This window comes from Pseudopodoces humilis, chromosome 5 (assembly GCF_049639895.1).
Source record: "Pseudopodoces humilis isolate 2021_Gansu_Grassland_sample_001 chromosome 5, ASM4963989v1, whole genome shotgun sequence".
NCBI classification, from domain to species: domain Eukaryota; kingdom Metazoa; phylum Chordata; class Aves; order Passeriformes; family Paridae; genus Pseudopodoces; species Pseudopodoces humilis.
Genome location: NC_142204.1, coordinates 66,373,789 through 66,394,013, shown reverse-complemented (window position 1 = coordinate 66,394,013; position 20,225 = coordinate 66,373,789). Strand labels below are relative to the sequence as shown.

The 20,225-nt window shown below is 46.4% G+C and overlaps 1 protein-coding gene and 1 pseudogene across 4 annotated transcripts in view; one reads left to right on the top strand and one right to left on the bottom strand.

Annotated features, from left to right (window-relative positions):
* FRMD4A (FERM domain containing 4A) overlaps positions 1-20,225 on the bottom strand; it is a 356,654-nt gene that overhangs the window by 141,104 nt on the left and 195,325 nt on the right. Inside the window, exon 1 of one of the 4 annotated variants that reach the window (XM_014255214.2) lies at positions 2,276-2,462. The exons of the other annotated variants lie outside the window; for them this stretch is intronic. The gene's annotated coding sequence lies outside the window, so the exon portion shown is untranslated. Of the gene's footprint in view, positions 1-2,275; positions 2,463-20,225 lie in introns of those variants that run through there. 4 annotated transcript variants of the gene reach the window in all.
* Positions 1,689-2,739, top strand: LOC148184370 (uncharacterized; annotated as a pseudogene).

Sequence of the window (20,225 nt, the reverse complement as noted above, 5' to 3'; positions counted from 1 at the left end):
CAGTGCATGACCCTTCCATCACAGTCCTAACAGACTGCAGCTTGAGACTTCTGTGACTCCCCAGCCCCTTTCCAATTCTCCCTAATACTGTTTTCTGCTTCATCCATACTTTTTGCTTTGACTTTGCTGTTCAGCTTTACTCAAAACTTATTCAAGCCTTCTGCTATTACTCACACAGTAACAGTAGCAACAAAGGGGGTATGTACCACTGTAATTACATGATGTGTAGGACTAGATTCCATGACTTGGGAAGTTTTCCCCAGTCTTATGTCCTTCTTAACAACACCCAGTGCACTAGCTGAAGCTCTTGACCTGGCTAAATAGTTTGACAGGATCTCTCTCTGTACCAAGTGGTGCTGCATTGCTGTAGGGCCCTGAGCAACCCAATGCTGTGACCACAGGTATCATCAAATATTAAGCTACATTTTTAATGCAATAACCAGTTAAGAAATGCAACAACAGGACCACCAGAAGTAGTCTAAAAGGAGATAAGAGTAGCTTACCCAAAAGGGTTGTGAGTGGCTCACTGGTGCACCTATGCTCAAATAACAGCAGAGATCCTGTATTTTTAGCCTGGGCATTTAAAACAAATACCTGAGAACAAAGTATTTATTTTCCACGTGCATAAATCCACATCCTATGCTCCACTGGTGCACTTCTCCCTTCTGTGGAAGCTGATCATAGAGCATGATGGATGAGCAATGCTAACTCCTTCAGCCTGTTTGGTCCACTGAGGGACACAGCTGACCTTAGCAGCAGCACAAGGTGGTACTGAGCTGAAGACCCTTCAAAATATCCCCTCTTGTACCAAGAAGCAATAAATCCATACCTCCTCATGCTTCTGCCACAGTCCCCTTGCTCAGCAGCACAGCTGGGCTGCAGAAACCACCCCACGAGCAGCTCACCCTCCTGCAGAGAATGGCACATACCTGCCTGGCTTAAAAAACACCTTCCAAATATTAATATTTGGAAGAGAACAGGCTACCTGTAACTCGTGCCAGGAAGGCCGAGCCAAGCAGCTCTGAGCCACCGAGCCGAGCTGGCACACCCGGCCAGGCAGCACCGTGGTCCCAGTGAGTGTGCAGGCAGCAGCCCTCCGGCGGGCCCTCTGCCAGCACCCCAAGGAGAAAGGGATCAGCCGGATGGGTTTAGCTCCACCGGGAATTCTCTGGTGCCTGGCAGGCAATTCTAGGCAGGGAAGATGGCACAGACACCCACGCCCGAACACAGTCCCCTCCATGCATGGGTGGGGGATGCGCATCAGACCCCGGGCGCCAATCTAGAGGAAGGCGGCTCCGAGACACCCCGATATCCATCTGGCCCTGGCAGAGCAGGATCCAGGCTCTCCCGATACCGGAGGCACGGGGAAAGCCCGGTTCAGCCGAGCCCAGGAGGTGCAGCGCGCCGGCACAGGCACCACACCCCCTTCGCCGGTGGAAAGGACAGCGGTGCCGGCGTTTTTGTTCAGGACAATGTTTTAAAATTCCAAACCAACAAGCTGGGAGTTCAGCTTTCCCTGCGACCTGACTCGCCTGGGAGAGATTTGCTAGATCGCTCCGCATCTGTGTGTGCTGTATTGCTAAACCGCTGCCAGGGCTATTATTAGAAACAATTGTCTCCCCTGAAAATTTTATAGAGAGGTTTGAAACAACTTTTCTCCTGCCCTCCCCAGCAGCCAGCGGCTGACAATGCGGCCAAGAGCCCTCCTTAGGCGGAGGAGTCGGCAAGGCGTGCAGATGCACTCCCGTACAGTTGGAAGCAGAGCTGTACATTTGTCTTTTCTAGCCCTGAATCTGGAGCAACTTTTCCATTCCAGACTCAGGGAAAGGTGCACAGGGGAAAGGAATAAGAAGCGGGGGGCTTTCCCCTTAGCGAAGCCCCCGGCTCTGCATTAAACTTGCTGCAGCCATTTGGGAAGGGAAGGAGCAGTCCATCTTGGCAGTCAGTGGGGACAGGCAGACAGATTGCTTGGGAAAGGGGGAAGGAATCACAGCACCGGCTTCTCTCTCCCCCCGCACACACCGTCTCCTTCCCCCAGCCGCCACGCTCGGCTCCCTTACTCGCCCACCGAATTCAAGGGTTTGGGGATTTTTTATTTTTTATTTTTAAGGACAGGCAAAGCAGCTGCTGCCCACATTTCTCTCCGTTTGAGGTAAATGGAGGGAGGGGGCGTGTAGCAGCCCTCACACTGCGGCTGGGCTTTCCCCGGGGGCCGGGGCTGGAAGGGGAGCCCCGGCCGGCCTCGCCTCCCCTCCGCAGACAAAGACCCCGTTACCTTCTCCCGCTGCCTTGGCGGCCCCGGCGGCCCCTCAGCTCCGAGCCCGGGGCGAGCGCATCCCCTCCGCACGGCGTCTCCAGGCCGCGGCTCTACCGCCCCGCATCCATCGCCCGCCTCTCCGCCGCGGGGTGCGCGGGATGCGCGGCCCTTCCCTCCGCTCCCGGCCGCTCCTAGGGCCGTCCCATCCTCCCTGCCGGGATGACGGAACCCTCCTTTCCCCCTTCTTCTTCCCTTTCCCCGCCTGCCGGCCCCCGGCGCCCGGCTCCTGCGCGGCCGCTGCCGCGCTGCGAGGCTGAGAGGCAGAGCCGGGGAGGGAGGAGGAGGAGGAGGAGGGGGAGGAAGGAGGAGGAAGGAGGGAGGAGGGCAGCGAGCAGCAGTTGGCGCTGGGTCATGTGAAACAGATGAACCTGGCTCGGGCCTGCCGACATCTGGGCTCCCCATCGCCTCTGGGAGGAGGATGAAGGGATGAAGGGATGGAAGGACGCGGGGAGAAAGGGTGCGGGGTGGCGGTATTCATCCCCCCTGCCCACCCGTGCACACCTTGAGATGATAACGAGAGGGGCGAGAGCAGCGGGGATGCTCTGAACAGAGCCCCGGCTGGAGGAAGAGAAGGGCAGCACGGGCCGCGAGCACCCATGGGGCTGGAGACAGAGCAGCTCCTGCCAGACTGAAGCCCTAGGAAATAGGGCAGCCTCCCTTCTGGTGATTTTTCCCCTGCTCCTGGCTGGGTGAAGGGTGCAGTTTGTGATGGTGTAAATCAGTGGGGATGCTGCCCAGCAATAGAAAATCTCTAGACATTACATTGGAGTAGCTCTCTTGCAAGCTTGTCACTATTAAATAATTACATCAGTCAAGAAAGACAGTATGTGTGTAGGCCTCCAAAAAGTGCTGATTTATTGATTTAAACATGCACAGCATGAAGCACCCACACCATGATGCCTGCAGGTAAAGCTCTGACTTGTTCCACTGCTTTGCCCCCCCATCAGTCTTTTCTCTCTGGGACTGGGGTTATTCTCACTGGGTAACACCAGAGGCAGCTGCTGTGCCATGCTCTGGAACATACTGGCTGTGAAGAGGTTTGCTTTGGGAGGAGAGGTGTGGAGGTGAGCACGCTCTTTAATTTGTTTTCAGCTGGCTTTCATGCCACCACAAGGATGCTCATGGTGAGGGTGGATCTGGAACTTACACAGGATACAAGAAATTTCCCTCTGCCCCACAAAAATGTGACAAAGTCACTCTCCTGACATGGTGGTGTGAAGGAGCAGGATGTCTCATTTTAACTGGGGATGTTGCTGGGCTTCATTTGCTGTCAGACTCAAAGTCAAGACCATAAGTCTTTATGTACTCTCTGGACAAAAAGGGGCCAGTGGGCTGCAAAGTCCTGGATACGATAACCAAATGCTAGAGCACGAGCACAGTTCCCTCTCCTGTTTTTAAGGGCACAGGTATAAACACAGAGCTGTGTATGCAGCCCCAGGCAGGCTCACCCATCCAGCTCACTCCACCCAAGGGGATGGCTTTGATTAAGGGGATAAATATTGAGGCAGTTGTGACCTCTGGCTGCTGAGGGTTAAGACCAAGTAGCTAAGGTGGCCCAGCTCTGCTCTGGAGGCGATCCCAAGGTCAGTACAGAGGGGCAAGAGGCAGCAAAAAGTATCCATCCCTGCTCCAGGAAATGCAGGGTGACCATGGCTCCATTGCAAGGTGAAGATTGTGGTTTTATGGGTTCATCTAATCCACATGTACATCCAGCTGCTGAAGTAACCCTGAGGGACAAACCACCAGAACACAAACTGCAAAACTTCTTGGAATTTTAAAACTACTAATTTCAGAAAAAGGCAAAACTGCAAGGTTGCCTCCCAAATACTGTTAGGTTCTTCAACAGAGATCACAATGTATCTCAAGCAGGTTCTGTCTGCAGCACTGAAGAAGAGCAGGAACCGCAGCAGTGATTCAGTCCTGACCCTGATTAGAACTAGCAAGGAAAAATCACTTTCCCACATGGATTTTCAGTGGAATAGGAGGTGAAGCTGCCTCAAAGGTGCACTCACCATACAGGTGCCTGCCTGTTGCTGTCTAGGAGTGTGCCAAAGCCATGCACTTTGCCCTTGGAGTAGGATGATCCTTCAACTAGCAAAGCCTCAAGACAGTTTCCCCACCTCTGCTCTGTGGCACGCATTTCTCCTGGCAGGATCTGCCTCCAAACCCAGAGCAGACCCAGGATGTAGGGCAGCTTGATTCACCTGGTGGAAAAAAAGCTCTCCTGGTAGGTTAAATAAGCAGCAACAGAGACTGGAAGCCCCTGATTGAAAAGTAATTTTATTCATGCTTAGCAGCAAATCCTGGAAAACAAAGTTGCCTCTGCCCAAAACTGTACTGTTCAGCTTTCAGAGCAGGTGTAGGGAGTTTCATCACACTTAGCTTGAAATTACCAGCTCTCTACAACAGTCCAGTCTCTTCCCTTGGCACAAAACAGGCATGGGTTTTGGAATACTTTGGAGACAGCAAGAGAGCATCTTTACTCATGCCACATGTTACAGTGGGGTGTGCCCAAACAGCAGTTGGACCCTTATACCTGTGAAATCTAAAGCTGCATCTTCCTTCTACCCTTTTTAAGGAGATGACCTCTCCTACCCATCCAAGGCCCCATGAACAACACTTACCCAAAAGGAAGTGCTTAACATTTCCTGCAATGGTGGGAGATATTCCTGCTACATTTCCTTTATCCTCTTATTAATGAAATTAATTTTTTAATAAAAATAAGTTGCTTGTTTAAGTGAAGATAACATCCTCTAGGTACCTGATGAAGTTAACAAAACACTTAGAAATGGGAACTGTTTCTTATAATGTGGAAAGACAGTGGAGTATTGTCCTTGCCAATGATTGATATGATATGATATATGATATGATATGATATGATATGATATGATATGATATGATATGATATGATATGATATCTCACCCAGAAAGAGTGTTTTTTCCCTAGAAGTGGACAAGGATTTTGCCCCAGCTCTTCTCATTTACTATTGCACCCTTCCTTCCTAGAAAAAACTGGCCAGATCTGGGTTTCCTCTCTGGTAAAAATGTCATTCATCTCATTCACATTCCTCTGTAAATTTCCCAGTTAGCAGCAGCAGCAGCAGCAGCAGCAGCAGCAGCAGCAGCAGCAGCAGCAGCAGCAGCAGCAGCAAAAGTCCTTTTCTTCAAGAAAACTCCATAATTTCACAAGGTCTCTAGAGCTGGCACTACCCAAACAATACACCCTGGTAGCAAACATCCAGTCTGGAGGCAGCAAAGCTGCTGTCATTACAGTGATTAGAAGCAGGGAATGGCCACACCTCTTTCAACCTGGTTCCCATCATGGCAAGTCCCAAAAACAGAACAGTAACCCACTTACTTAACTCTGACATACACAAAATCCAGCTTCCAGCAAACAGATACCTCTGTCCCAAAATAAAAACATGCTGATTCCTTTGTCTTGCTCCTGATAATAAAGCTAGGAGGAAACACCATGGCCTTGTGCTGGAGAATTACTGTTGACAATTCATTCCCACTCTCGTTAGCAAAGATTAAAGAACCAAAATACTTTACAGGAAATGTGGTGATAGGACTGTGGGTGCCATCAGAATGTGTGAGCTGTTACATGAACATTTCTAGTAGTTTCAGAAAAGCTTAATGAGTACTGTCTACACTCAGAACTGCATTAATTAGCACTAACAGGCTGGACGAGATGTCGTGTCACGAAGTAATAGTCACACTCCATGATTTGCATCCATAAGAGGTGCAGTGCTTTACAGAAGTCAATGCCATTTCCCCCATATGGTACATCTAAAACCCATGGAAGGTGAGGAAAGTGCTTTCAAAGAACATTCAGGATTTGCTGAAGGTGTCTAATTGCCTGCCTCCCTGTGGGAGGTGTTCAATGGTCTAACTCTCATTGATTGCACAACTCTTAACTCATAATATTTGAGTGGCAATAAAAGATTAAAAAGCCTCAAAACTTAAAAAGCAACATGGGCCGAAGTAACTTGGGAGCTGGAATCCATTTCCAGAGATGTTATAAGCTGTTAGGCACACGAATTTCACTGTAAATCAATGCAGCTGACTTACTCTAGCCATGACAAGGGTCAGCTAGACCTAGAAAATTAAATGTCAGGTTAGCCTATGGGTTAATTCACGTGGTCCCTCTGAAATTCATGGCATAAAATGGTCTTACTGCTCATGAGCTCTGATGTAGTTTGGCTGGAGAAGAAGTAATGGCGTCACCTCTTTTCATCTGAAACAATCTGTATCCTCCCCTCACAGAATAGACCTCATTATCAGGAGGTAGAAAAGAGACTGATGTGACCCAGTTGGTCACCCAAGCCACCAGGCTGCCCTCACCCCCTTCCATGGACCAGCAAAAAAGAGATGGAGAGTTATGTGTAACATCACCAAGCCTGTCCCCATCACTCTGTTTTCCTCTGTAACAGGTTTTGATGAGTTGCGACCTTGTGACAAGTCATGCTGAGGACTTTGGACACCAGGTGGAAACCACAGGGATCTCATTCAAAAAAGTAAAATGCAATTACTCAGAGCAGGACCTGACTCATAACTGGGTCTGGACCTGTAAACCATGGGAGATTGGGCACATGCAACACCAACTGTCATGGCACAGCACACTTCCGACTGGAAAGATCTCCAGATTTACTGGGTGAACCACGAGATGTTTCTAGTTAAGCTTTCATAGAAACACTTCCCTTCTGAGATGAACTGTGGGTGTTATTCCCATGTCATGCTTTCATTAATTTCCAGACAATCCCTTAAGTAACTGGGGCACAAAAGGCAGGGGAAAGGGAGAAGGAGGACTTCAGCTTTGGACAAAATAAGCCTCCAGGGCGTCTGATTAATTTTCACACAGACTCTACTTAAAGGATCTCAGAGAGCTGAAGGGGGAAGGAAGCAGACCTTGACATTCCCAGAGAGCTGGTGCAATAAATCCTCCCTTCATTAGGCAAGGGAAATGCATGCTGGCAGGATTATTATGCAGGAAAGCAAAGCTCGGTCCTCACGAGGCGGCTGAAACGGATGGAAGGGACAAGCCAAGTCCAGCTGGTTGGTGCATTGACACTGGGCTGGCAAATCCTGCCTGCTGCCTCCAGCTCCAGCCTGGGGCTGGTGTGGAAAGGGACAGAAGTCACGTGTCAGTCGCCTGTGTCCCAGTTAGCTCTGGGTAATCCTGGCATCCGAGAGGCCAAACAAAGCTCAAGTGTGCATAAGGGACCAAGGAGCCGGGTGTGCCACCAGCCCTCCCAGGGTCACCCACGTCACCGAGTGATGCTGGGGAAAGGGGCCATTCTTGCAGTTCCTTCCTCTTTGCACCCACCTGGGTCTGGGACTGAGGAGAAGAAAGAAGGAAATCTTCCTGATGGAACATGGTGTGAGCCAGACCTGTCCTTGTAGGAGGAATAGAAGGGATGAGGGATTCCACTCCTTGATGGAGTTCTCACAAATCCCTTCTCCCAGGGGCAGAGGGGACACGTGCTTCCCTTTTCTTCAGAACTGAGCAAAGCTCTGCCTCAGAAACTTCTTCCTAGCCACAGAATATTGCTGTCTTCACCTGAAATGGGTTGAAAGCAAACCACTGCAAGAAGGAGCAGACATGGTGGGGGCCCTTTCCAATCATATAAAGTGAGTGGTGTGGTGGGAGATGGAGAGGCCTTTCCCCAGGGGAGGAACAGGAACTCCAGAAGATGCTCATGGTGCTGGAAGAGAGCACTTTTTGGCCGGGAGAGACCTGGAGAGATGCTCTCAGACCACCAGCATGGCTCCAGTGGAGGTAAAAGTAAAATGCATCTTTTTTTTAATAAGAGAAAACCTCTTTCATTGAAAGGCAAGTGAACAGCCTCATCCATGCAGGGGAACTGCTGAGCAAATGGTGAGAGAATGGCAAGAACCTGAAAACAAGGCTGGAAAAAGGAAAAATTACTCTCCCCCACACCTTCCTCAGATGCTGCAGTCAACTGGTGCTGGTGAAAGTCAGCCAGAAGCCTTCTTTGATGCCAAAAGCCAGCACAGGTAATTGTGAAGGACATCAAATGAATCAGCTGAGAGAGCCAAGCCCAAAAATATGCCTTCTGTTAGGCAAAATCTACATGTACTTCTGGCACTGAGCTACATAATGAAGTACTTTCTTTTGCACAGAGGAATAAATCAAACTCATTCTTGTTTGTTTGGCTTTTTGTACTGAAATAGCCTTTGTACTTTGCATGATTTCAGATTTGAAGAATATTTTTGTAGTTTTACACTGCCTTCTACTGAGGATTGCAAAACTTACACCAGTTGGAAAAGCTTTCTATTTTATATTTTGCAGAAAATCCTGATAAGATTTCAAAATGGCATTGAAATAATTATTAAAAGATTTTTCTAAACAAATGTAGCAAAAATAAAAAGCCACTCAGACAATGTTTCAATGCATAACTGCAACCTTAAAAAAGGGCTTGGGAAATACTAAGGTGACACAGTAAAATGACAATTTTAGCAATTGAAATAAAAAATACTGTAAGCTTGCTTTCCAATTTCTGATACTTTTTGATTATACTATTTTATTTCTTCAAGTGTTTTTCTCTACTCCATTGCTTGCCCACCAAACAAAACCAGGGAAAGCTCCTGCAGGTGTTAGTAGGGGGTAGCCTGATTTCAGACACAGGTGTGGTTTTTCAGGTAACCTTTCCTTACTGAAAGTTTTCACTATCTCTGTGAGGCAAGATCATTACCTCAGTTGAACAGATGGGAAAATGGAGTCATAGAGAGATCAATTTACCTGGGTTAGATCCTGTACCAAATTGGGCACAGAGAGAGAGGGAGAGACAGACGTAGGAATAAATCACAGGCCTTGTGACACCGAACCCTTTGTGCTGGCTTGAGACCCCTCTTCTTTCCCCAGCTAATGAATTGGTGATTAACAAAGGCTGCTCCGTTTCTGACAGTTTTACCTGTGATTTCTACTTCACATTTTTTTAAGTCTTTATGAGGCAATCCCCACAAAGAGAGGAAGGGAACAGAAAATAAATCTTGGAGCAAGTAAGCCCTCATGTCATAAAAGTGCAGTGAACAGGTCTCATATGCCAGAAAATATTTATCTGACCAATAATGTTTGCATTTAGACCCAGCCAGTAACAAACACCCAAATTACATTTAATATGAAAATATTTTAAATGGGCTCATCTCTTCTAAATAAACACAGAACCAGTCATAATGGTGCTCTGCTAGAGCAAAGGCTCAGTGTTCCTTGATTTATTGTTTTAGTCCGATTGCTGCCTATCTGATGTCTTTGGGAGCAAGGGCTTCTATTGCTCATCTGAAAACTATTTCCTTTTCATTACTGAGGTACACCAGGATAAACCCCAGCTCTCCTGATACCCTGTCCAGGGTGGTCACCACAAACACTGTTAACCCTCAACCCTCAACCATGAATACTGAAGGGTTTGAGTAGTTAATTTCACAAAGGCTGCTCATTTCCTCTCCATACACAGTGGTGGTCTGGTGTCTGAGCATCCCAGGGTCTGCATGGTTTGCAGCAACCTGTGATGTCCCTGTGATGCCTAAGTCTGTTTGCATGAGCCACACAGACCCAGAGCTGCTGAAGACCAGCTCTGAGAAGGGCAGGAGAGCCTGGAAGTGTCCCAGTGATGGGAGCAGCCCTTGCTTGCTGCTGTTTGGGACATGAGAGTCTTGAGTATTGATGCCTCTTTGAGGACTCTTTATGTCTTTCATCTAATGACTGTAACAGGCCTTGCAGACATATATGAGGCTGTAGGGTAAGTGGCATAGATATCTTTCCCCCAAAATAAGAGATGAGGAACTGAAATGAATATGTCCTGAGGAAGTCTCAAACCACGGAGCCTTTGCATTAGAAGGGTGAACATCTTACCCTAGTTGCTGTGGCTTCAGAAATGCTCCCATCGCTCTGCCTGTCATCCCCTGCTCCATTTTTGCAGAAAAGGATGGATCAGTGCTGATTCATAAAAAGTCATCATTATACATCTGATCCCCACTTTGAGAACATCTGTGGTGTCTGACACTACCTCAGAGGTGAGATGTGGGACTAACACTGTAGTAGCAGCTTTTCCCCATGACCACCTTGTCTGTTGGGAGTGAGAAACAGGAGTTATTTTGTTTCTGAAGACTGCTGAGCTCCACTGAACTTCCCAACTACCAAAACCCCAGTACCCGATGGCCACTATAATGGTAGTTTCTGCAGCTCTGTAGTGTTGTTGCAGTCTTTGGGCTAAGGAAAACTAAGTGCCTGTTTTTCAGATGGAAAAGGTTGTGATTATGGTTGAATCTGTTCTCTAAAACCTATTTCTCAGTGATATTTCAGCTTGTATTATCCCTCTGTCATTACCTATAACCTCAGTTTGATCATAACACGCTTCTCTCTAGCCTAAGAAGAGTGTGAAGTGTAGCTCATTAAACCATGAGAAGTGACTAGAGATTTCAGACATAACACACAAATCAACTATTGTGATACTTTTTGCAATGACTCTTTGAGCTTGTTTAATTCAAAATATGGAAAGATTTTTTATTCAGATTAGCTATAGCAGCATATTCCATTGGTCAGACAGGATACTTGGCAATTAATCTATACAACAAACTCACTAACATTTGTGGTTTGGCTTTGCAGAACATAGTGATGGTAACTGCACTCTTTGTTGATAAGATTTTGAGTACACTGGAAACATTTTCATATTAAGTGTGTTGGAAGGGCTGTTATTAAAGCAATTGAACAGGCTTAAACACAGTCATGGTTAGTGAAATACACATTTTCAGGCAAAACAAGAATTTCTGCATTCTCATGGAATTGCTATATGGGAGTAGGAGAGGAAATAAAACCCAAATGCCTCACAGTCCCTGGAGTTTGCAATCACTGCTTAACTGCAACTAAATACAAATAAACTGCACCTCCAAAATCGGGACAAACACGTATTGGGAGTTGACTGAATTCATACATTTTTCTTTGCGTTTTCAAGCTGTACAAGGGAACACCAATGAAAAAAAGGCTCTCCTGTGCCTTGTCTGCCCAGGATTGCTCCATTCCAGCACCATGGATGGTGGCAGGGCTGTCCTGCTCTCTGGGGACCAGGGCTTGGATGTCCCCACCTGAAGGGCAGGTGGCTGGAGTAGGGTCACACATCCCCATTGGATTTGGATCATCTCAGAGGGGCAGTGATGCTCTTTCCCCACGGTAGCTCAGGCTCCTCGTTTAGAGCAATGCTAATTTCCTTGTCCCCTGGCTTGCAGTCAGATACTTCTGCCCCTCCTCCTCATCCCAGAGACAGCTGCCTTGCTGCGGTGAAGTGACCTTAGGGTCTGAGAGTGTAAGGTTGCCAAATCTCATGATAGATGACATTTTTCTGAAAACCTGCTCTTCTGGGTTGAATCCAGAAGATAAAGATGAATAGAGCCCAACTCTATGCATTTTAATAATTCCATTATTTTAAAGCACTCTTAATATTTTTGAACCTTAGTAATTTTGAAAACAGAGTGTGCTCTGCTGGTTAGAGTCAAGAGAATTGTCTGATGGATTAGGATAAACTTTTTACTGTATGGTGATGAATATTTGGATATGGAAGACTCTGTCCTAGTTCATTTTATAATGAGAGTAACCAGTTTTCATATAATTTCTCTGGTTGTTGTTTTGTGAAGTGACTACTGTACTTGGAGGCTTCCAAAAGCTCAGCTGCCAGCTTCATGTGAAGGGAGGACTGAAATAAATGGGAAATAAATGAGAGAAAGATGAACAAAGCAAATAGTTAAAGGTCACAGCGGCAACTTCGTTGCAGGAGGAAAAACATTAATTAAATGTTCTTTCTCCATAACTTGCTTAGAAACACAGACTGAAAAGCTGACCTGGGTGGTCTTGTTTCAAAGGAGTTAAAGGAAAGATGTTTTCTTTGTGCAGAGGGGCCTGGGGAAATAGGCACAAGTTTTTCCTGCCCCAAGTGGGATAAAAGAGTCAAGTGTGGGAACAAGTCCTGGGAAGCAGAAAATGGGCAAAATGCAGCCTATAAAACTGATCCTGGAAATCAGCAGTGCTGGCATCAATCGAGAAGGCAAGCTGTTGGTGAGGGAGCGAGGGCTGGCAGTGGGATTTGTGCTGCTGATGACACAACACAGTGGCAGTGTCCCAGTGCCTGGGCTGGGACAAGCCTTCTCCTGGGCAGAGCTGTGCAGCATCAACCCAGGTGAATTGAACTGGGCAAACACAGTCATTAACTAAATGCTACCACCATCATCACTCTGAAAAATAGTTGAGAATGGCAAAGTTCCCAACACCTCCCAGTGCTCTCTACACAGGTCTCCCCCCATTTTGTACTCACTGTTTTTCCCCTTTTCCCTTTTTATGGCTGTTATTACTGGAATTATTGCTGTGCAAACAGGGTGTCTGTCTATAAGAAACACTGAAGTTACAGTTTCTCTCCTAGATGGCAGTGTAAATTATTACTCGGGCTACCCTATAATCTTAGGTCATGTTCCACAGCAAGGTAATTGATTCCCAAGTCACTAAAGCTAACTAACATGGCTGTAAATCTAATGCTTGAGCAGTGTTTGCTATTTAAAAGTCAACATCTACAATAGTTACTACACTGCAATTACTGGAAAAATGCTGATTTGCTCTAGACTTGGAGCAGGGAATAATTGCAGCCTCTCTTGAGACCTAGAGTGTGATAATTGGTGGTGAATGGTGGGTTTTTCCAGTGGTGATCACATAGGTTGTCTCTGTGGTTATTCCCAGAGCCCCTACAGCATCACTGTTCCTGCAGCTGCCAGTGTTGGGCTGGGTACTTCTACCAGCATGTGGCCAAAAAAAATAAACAAACCCTCTAGGAAGAGCACGTGTTCTCAGATTTTGAGCTGGTGCAGACCTACAGTCGAGTCTGAGGATTGTGCCAGTACACAGAAATCTGCTGCCTTCTGCTGCCGCTTCCTGAGTCAAGTGAGAAATCTCATGACCTCTGGATTCAGGCCTCTGGGCTACAGCCTACCTAGAAAAAGGAAGGTTTTTCAAGTCATGTCACCAGATTTTTAACTTTGAAGGATGATGCACTGGATCTGTGTGCAGTGTGCTCTGGCCTTGGATTCTCTAGAGCAATTGGGACAATGTGCAGCAGCCACTGCTCTGTTTTTCAACCCCATGGGAAAAGCTCTGGAGATCAGGATGTGGCTGCTCCTTATGGCTTTCCATGCCACTATGTCCATGGGAGTGAGAACAATGTTACATGGCTCCCCCAAAGAACAAATATATCAGTTCTCAATGTTTCAGATGTTTTTTTCAGCTAAAATACAGCCAACACAGACCTGGGGAGTGGAGACCCCATAACAGGCCATTCTATTGCTGTCAGGAAAGGCAAGAACAATCCTTGAGAGCTGATTTCTGTAGCAGCTTACTAAATACTTTATGTAGGGCTGTGCAAAATATCTGGTGGGAAATCTGGAAGTCTTCCCTTTTCATGGCTTTCACTATAAATTCCTTTTCCTGCTGATTTCCCCTTGCAGAGAAACAAGCAAGCCCAAGCAAACAAACAAGGTAATCCATAGGAAATAGCCCATTTCCCTCTCATCCTTTTATTCCCTCAAAACAAAATCCTTAAACTGCTGGATGGCTGAGGACAGCTCTCTGCTTCTGACAAACAGAATCAAGAAGCTGCCACCTGCTTTGATGCTTCACTAGTTTTTTTCCCAAACTAGTGAAGAAAACTGATTTCTGCACTACCAAGCAACCAGGAACAAAATCACATAAAGGATGGTGCTAAATTGCAATGTCATTTTTATACACTTCCTGGCAGAAACAGCTACTACTACTAATAATAATAATAACAATAAACTAATAATAATGGTGGCAATAGTAATAGTAGTAGTAATAGCAATAGCTTAGAAAAAAAAAATAATTTGTTTGACCCTCCAGTTGAATATAAATGAGTGCACAAGTTAAACACCAGTATCCTCCTCACAGCATGGGCAGAGTTCTGTGCTGCTGTGACTGGGGATGGAGAGGGACACAGACATGGACACAGGCTCTGTGTGGCAGGTCCCTGCAGGCTGCCTGCATGGGGACACTTTCCTCCTTGCAGCACTTGTGACAGCTTGCACAAACTGAGACAACTCAAGTTAGAAGTAGGAAAGCAGTCTGGGGGAAAAAGCCCAAAAGAAAACCAGATGTAAAGAATATTTTTTAAAATGAGTCAGTTTAGCAGTGACTGTGTTTATATTGCAGCTGAGCATCATTGTCCTTGTGTAGCTGTTCATACATCTTTGTGCTAATGAGATAATGAGTAACTAGTGTACTGCAGGATGCTTTATTTCCACTGAACAACCCAAAACCTCTCAAAATGTTTGAAACCGGAAACCAAACATCTGGGATGCTTTGGGAATGGTGGTAAAAGAAGGAAAGTGAGCCTAGCGTTCAGTCCTGTCCCCTTGGGAGCTGTCTGGGGTTTCACAAAGCACCTTTTCTTGGCTTTCCTGCACCCATGGACTGACACATGAGTTCACTCAGCTCCCATTGGGTGAGCACGAGAGGAGCAGGAAGAGGCCCCTGCTGACCTTCATGCTGGGAAACAAAGAAAAAAAAATACCTTTTACCCCTCATTATCCTGCAATTGTCTGTGCCCTCAAGGAGCACCAGGACCTGCCTTCTGACAGTGCTACCCTGCCATGCCTACCAAAAATCCTCCCTAAACCAAGCTATCCACACAGAGCCAACAAGGGTCTGGGTGCTTAGGGTGGGACTGAAATGTTAAATACCGTGCTCATTTATTTATGAGTTCTTCAGCCTACGGTAACTAGAAGCAATAATTGGATTGTGCTCAGCATAGCTGGATTGATTTGCTACTTAATAATAAAACCAAGTCCTCTGTTTATAATGGCATCCCTAGAAATGAGGAGATCAGGTGAAAAATGCACTCAAAGTGCAATGCTAATGCTGAAAACTCACATGGCTCTGGGTGCAGAGCAGGATCTCTGCCAGATGCAAATGTTGTACTGGTGACTGATAAACATGCACTTTGTGTCCTCCTGTGCCTTCCATGGAACATTTACCAACTTTGGCCGGCTGTTATTTAGTGTTTTGACAAAGGAGGCAGACACAGTGTATTTTTCCGTAGTTTTCTGAAGGCTGTGGCTATCCCCCAGTGCAATCTGCAGTGGGCTCTGGTGCAATCTGCAGTGGGCTCTGGTTGCCTCCAAGGGAAGAGTGGCATTTAGACTGAATAACAGAGCAGCACCAGGGAGCTGGCCTCCCCAAACCCCTGTCTTCATCTGAAACAGAACCTAAAGTTACATAAATATGAGGAACCCAGCACCCACTGTGCAGCCCCCTGTGGATGGGTATCCATGCAGACAGGGCTGTTTCTTCAGTGCTGCTCCGTGTGCCTCACAGCTTGAGCAATGGAATGGGAGCAGGTGGTTTGTGTCTTGTGGCTGTCCCCTTCTCCAACCAAGTGCCCTGGCACTACTGGCAGCAGCTTAAGGACCAAAATTATGGCTACAGCATTGCTAAGGGGTGTTTGAGGATGCCAGGCTCCTCTGGAGGCATAAAAATAACCCAGCTTTCCATAGGCTTTGCCTTTTTTGAGCAACCATGATGCTCTGACTCTTTCCTGAGCTTGTAGCTGTGGAAAGCACTGGGTACCCAAAAACACCCAAAGCTTCCTGGGGAATGATACCTGTGAGGATGGCTGCAAAAAAACTCACTGCAAAAACTGCTTTTGCTTCTGCTTTGCATCCAGCATTGTCCAGGCAGGAGGAGCTGGCTCTGCATTTTGGGTGCTAAGTGGGTACAGAAGATGCTTGAGAAAGGGCACATTTCTCCCTGAGCTATAGCATCCAGACCTTTTGCTGGACCCTACTGTAATCACACAATCACAGACTCAGTGAGGTTGGAAAAGGCCTCTGAGATCAAGTCCAACCTATGACCAAGCTCCACCTTGTCAACCAGACCATGGCACTGAGTGCCATGTTCAGGCTTTCCTTAAACTCCTTCAGGATGGTGACTCCATCACCTCCTTGGGCAGTCCATTCTAATGTCTAATTACCTCTTCTGTGAAGAAATTCATCCCACTGTCCAACTTGAACCTCCCCTAGCACACCTTAAGACCATTTCCTCTCCTCCTGTCACTTGCTGCCTGGGAGAGGAGTCCAGCCCCCACCTGGTTGCAACCTCCTTTCAGGTAGTTATAGAGAGTGATAAGATCGTCCCTGAGCCTCCTTTTCTGCAGGATAAAAGATCAGCAATGTACTAAACTAAAAATACAATCCCCATTTAGGCAGTGACCTGTACTGAGCCTGCTGTTGTGCTCAGTATGGCAGATGCGAGGTGCTGTCAGCGGAGTCTGTCAAAATCAGTTTCCAACAGCATGAATTTAGAGACTGTTTTAGTTTCTCTTTCTGTAGTCTCTAGTAATTAATGGCTTACTATTATAATATAATTATGATATATAATTATCAACAGCCTGATGAGCTAGAAGGGATTAAAGCAAGATTCTGCTGAACATGATAGATTTTGGTTGGAAGATCGGGCCTGAATGTCCACACATCTAAACATGCTGCCACATGAAATGTAAAGTATTTGGTGCCTGGTGCTCCCCTGGTGCAGTGCTGAGAGACCTTGTGCCAAATGTCACATTTAGGCAAACAGAGATCTTAGTTCAGCTCAAATGGATACTCAGGGTTGAGTCTCCTTGACTTGAGGCAACTCATTTGGGGTGATATGCAAGTAAATGCTGAATCCCAGGTGCTGAGAAACCAACCTCACTTTTCTGAAGCATTTGAATCGGTTTTTTTGACTGGTATCTCCATTCCTGGCACAACAAGGAATGTCCTAACCCAGAACCCACCTTTCCCTCCTTGAACATGCCTACAGAATAAAACTAAAGTTTGCTGCAAGAAGGTTGGAAGCTTGCTTGTTTCAAGGACTCTTCCCCATACACATGTATATGTTTATGTCCAAAATTAATGTATGTTTGTTGCTCTAGTGACAGATGTATTTCAGTGAGAGCTAGGGCTGGTGGGTGACCATGCTGAAGGAATTTTGAAGGCAATCCTGAAGGTGCTGTGCATTATGTACCATCATCATTTATGCATCCAGGATGAGTAGAGTTACCCAGCTGCAATAGATTGTGTTTGGGGTGTCTGAAGCTGTGTGACTGCTGTCCCACATCCCCACTTGGCTATCCTCAGTACTGAAGGAACAAGGGAGAAACCCCCGAGAGAAAAACTCCAGATTATTCACTGAATGACAGCATGTCACCAAACAAAAAGAGAAAGCATGAAAAGCAGGTCATGCCTGTCATCCCCAGTGCGAATCCCCTCTGATGCTGACAGCCCTCGTTTCATGATTTACACAGCCAGCTCCCCTTCCTTGAGGGATAATTAACAGCCAGGCTGGGCGATGTCTGACCGGGATCTCTGCCCCATGGTCACCCACACTGGGTCACAGATGTCCTGCCAGTGCTGGAGGAGGAGGACCCTGCCCTGGGGGAGGGTCTCCAGATGATGCAAGGGTCTCTTGTCATGCACCAGCTTCCACTTCTTTATTGGTCAGGGTGGAAAGAGACAGGCAAAAACCCTATCCCAGTGTTAATAAAACAGGTAAAGCCTTATATCTTGATGTCCAAGGCTATGAGTTATGTGCACTTAAACCAGCCCTACCACTCAATCTCTGATTTTGAGGGATTTAAAGCCAGGCCTGACTCATGACATGACTGCACATCCTAGAGAAGAAAGGTCTTTTGAAGCAACCTGGAGCTCAGTGTGACCCCCTTCAGAATGTTTTACCTTACTTTTCATCTTCACCCTTGGAAACACATCACCCTTGCCCTGGGAATCAGACCCTTGTGTTCTGCCCAAAGCAGGTTCTTCCATGGGAAATGAGCTGAACTGAATAAGTCTAATCTCCTTTTGTCACTGGTACCATTGGTATGAGAATGGACACAGCCCTTTCCTGGTCAGCAGGCACGTTTAATGCTGTCTGCATGACCAGCCCCTGAGCAAAGAGACAACACTGGTAAAGGTGTTGATGAAAGTAGTATCTTGGCAGAGAAAGTACCCATGACAAAATACCCTGGAAATTTATGTTTTGCTTAAAGTCATACTTGGTTGTGAAAAAGCGGGAAAATTCTAAACTATTTATTTTGACTTTCCCTACCAAAAAAATTAAAAGGCTTTAATTTGCATTTTTTTTTTAAAGCTTAAGAAAAACATGTAATATAAATACTGTCACGGTCAATATATTTCAATTTTTTCCAAACACTGGGTTGTGCATTTTAAAATCTGAAATGTCTTTTATCAGGCAGGGCCCAAGACTAAAACAAGTCAAGGAACCCTTAGAGAATGAGAATATAATTTCTTCCATATCCTCTTTCCATGGAATAATCTCAGGAGGGTTAGATGTGTTTTGGGAAGACAGCACTGCTGTTGCTGAGTCTTTCCATTCTTGATTACAAACCATCTTGGCCTCAGGGTGATGCACAGCTTCCCCCCACACCTCCACCACTGACTGCCCAGCATGGGGCAGCTGAATGACAGAAACTCACATAGGCTGAGCCAAGGTCAGTTTTGTTCTGCAGATTTGAGGATTTTGAAATATCTATTATTTTACACATGGTCCCCTGGTCTGGGCACATTATACATTCTTACAGTTGTATAAGAATATAAAATAATAAAAAATTATTATTATTATTTATATAGGAGACAACCTTAAACTCTCAGCTCCAGGGCTTGATTTTTCAGCTCAGGTAGAGGATGATGGATCCAACTCCAGGCACTGGCTGTGCTGATGGCTGTCACAACAGGGGTGCCAGCTGCATCATTACGGTACCCTCTGGCAGCACATCAGCAGCTGCAAGAGTGTACAGGATTAGTAATAAATCAAACACATCCTGTGACCATTGTTGCAGGATATGATTAATTTCCCTGTATGCCAATAGCACAGTGAGCCAGCTCCTCAGTTACTATAAAGCTGCCTAATTCTGGACTTTGGGATTTGGCTTGGTGTTTGCTCAATTGAGACTCACAGCCAGTTTGCCCATATCAGCATGTATTATATTGGCTTCTCTGTTCAAGGTCAGATCCTGGTAAAATCTGCAATTTACAGTGAAGGAAGTTTGCCTTGAAGCACTGGACAGAGATTAATGAGAGTTGCTTTGCATTCCAGAAAAACATATATGATTAGTACATCCTGGGGAAAGGGAGCTTGCATGGATCCAAGCAACAAATCTGAGAGTCAGAAGAGACCACAGTGGGCAAAGCCACTGTATAAATGCATAGACATAAGTAAATGACACTGGATTTCCAACACCTGTTTCCACAGGCCAGGGAAAAACATTGTGGAATACAGACTCCTCCACTTCTCCTCCTCACCCTGCTGCCTAAAATGCCCATATAACCCTCTGCCTGTGGAAGCAGCTGACCTGACCCAGCTCTCCGTCAGCCCAGTTGGTATAAATCAGCAATAAACTCACTGTCATAATTCCTATTTATCCCTGCCTAAACATGGACAGAATTCAACCTGTTAATATTTCTGCCTTTGTTCATCCCTCCATCCTATCTGCACATGGATTACAGGCCTGTAAGGGGAGTGGGGCTGGTGCAGCCTACTGTAGCTGAAACATCCTGGGTGTGTGTATGGGGAAGATCCCAATATCCATCTGCAGAATGGCTGAACCAAGTCAAGAGGGAAAGAGCCACTCCTAGAGATCTGTGGAGTGGAAAACCTATTGTTTGGGGTGCAACTCCATTCAAACTGTGTTTTCCTGGTGCTTGGGTTGTAATGACATGGTTATGTCCCCGATGAATCATTGGCCTTTACAGTGTTTGGATTTCCTGGTGGCTCCATTGTGAAGGGCCCCATTCACTCAGGAGTGTTTACCCAGCTGCAGGAGCTCCTCCAGAGCTGCTGCACTCAGGG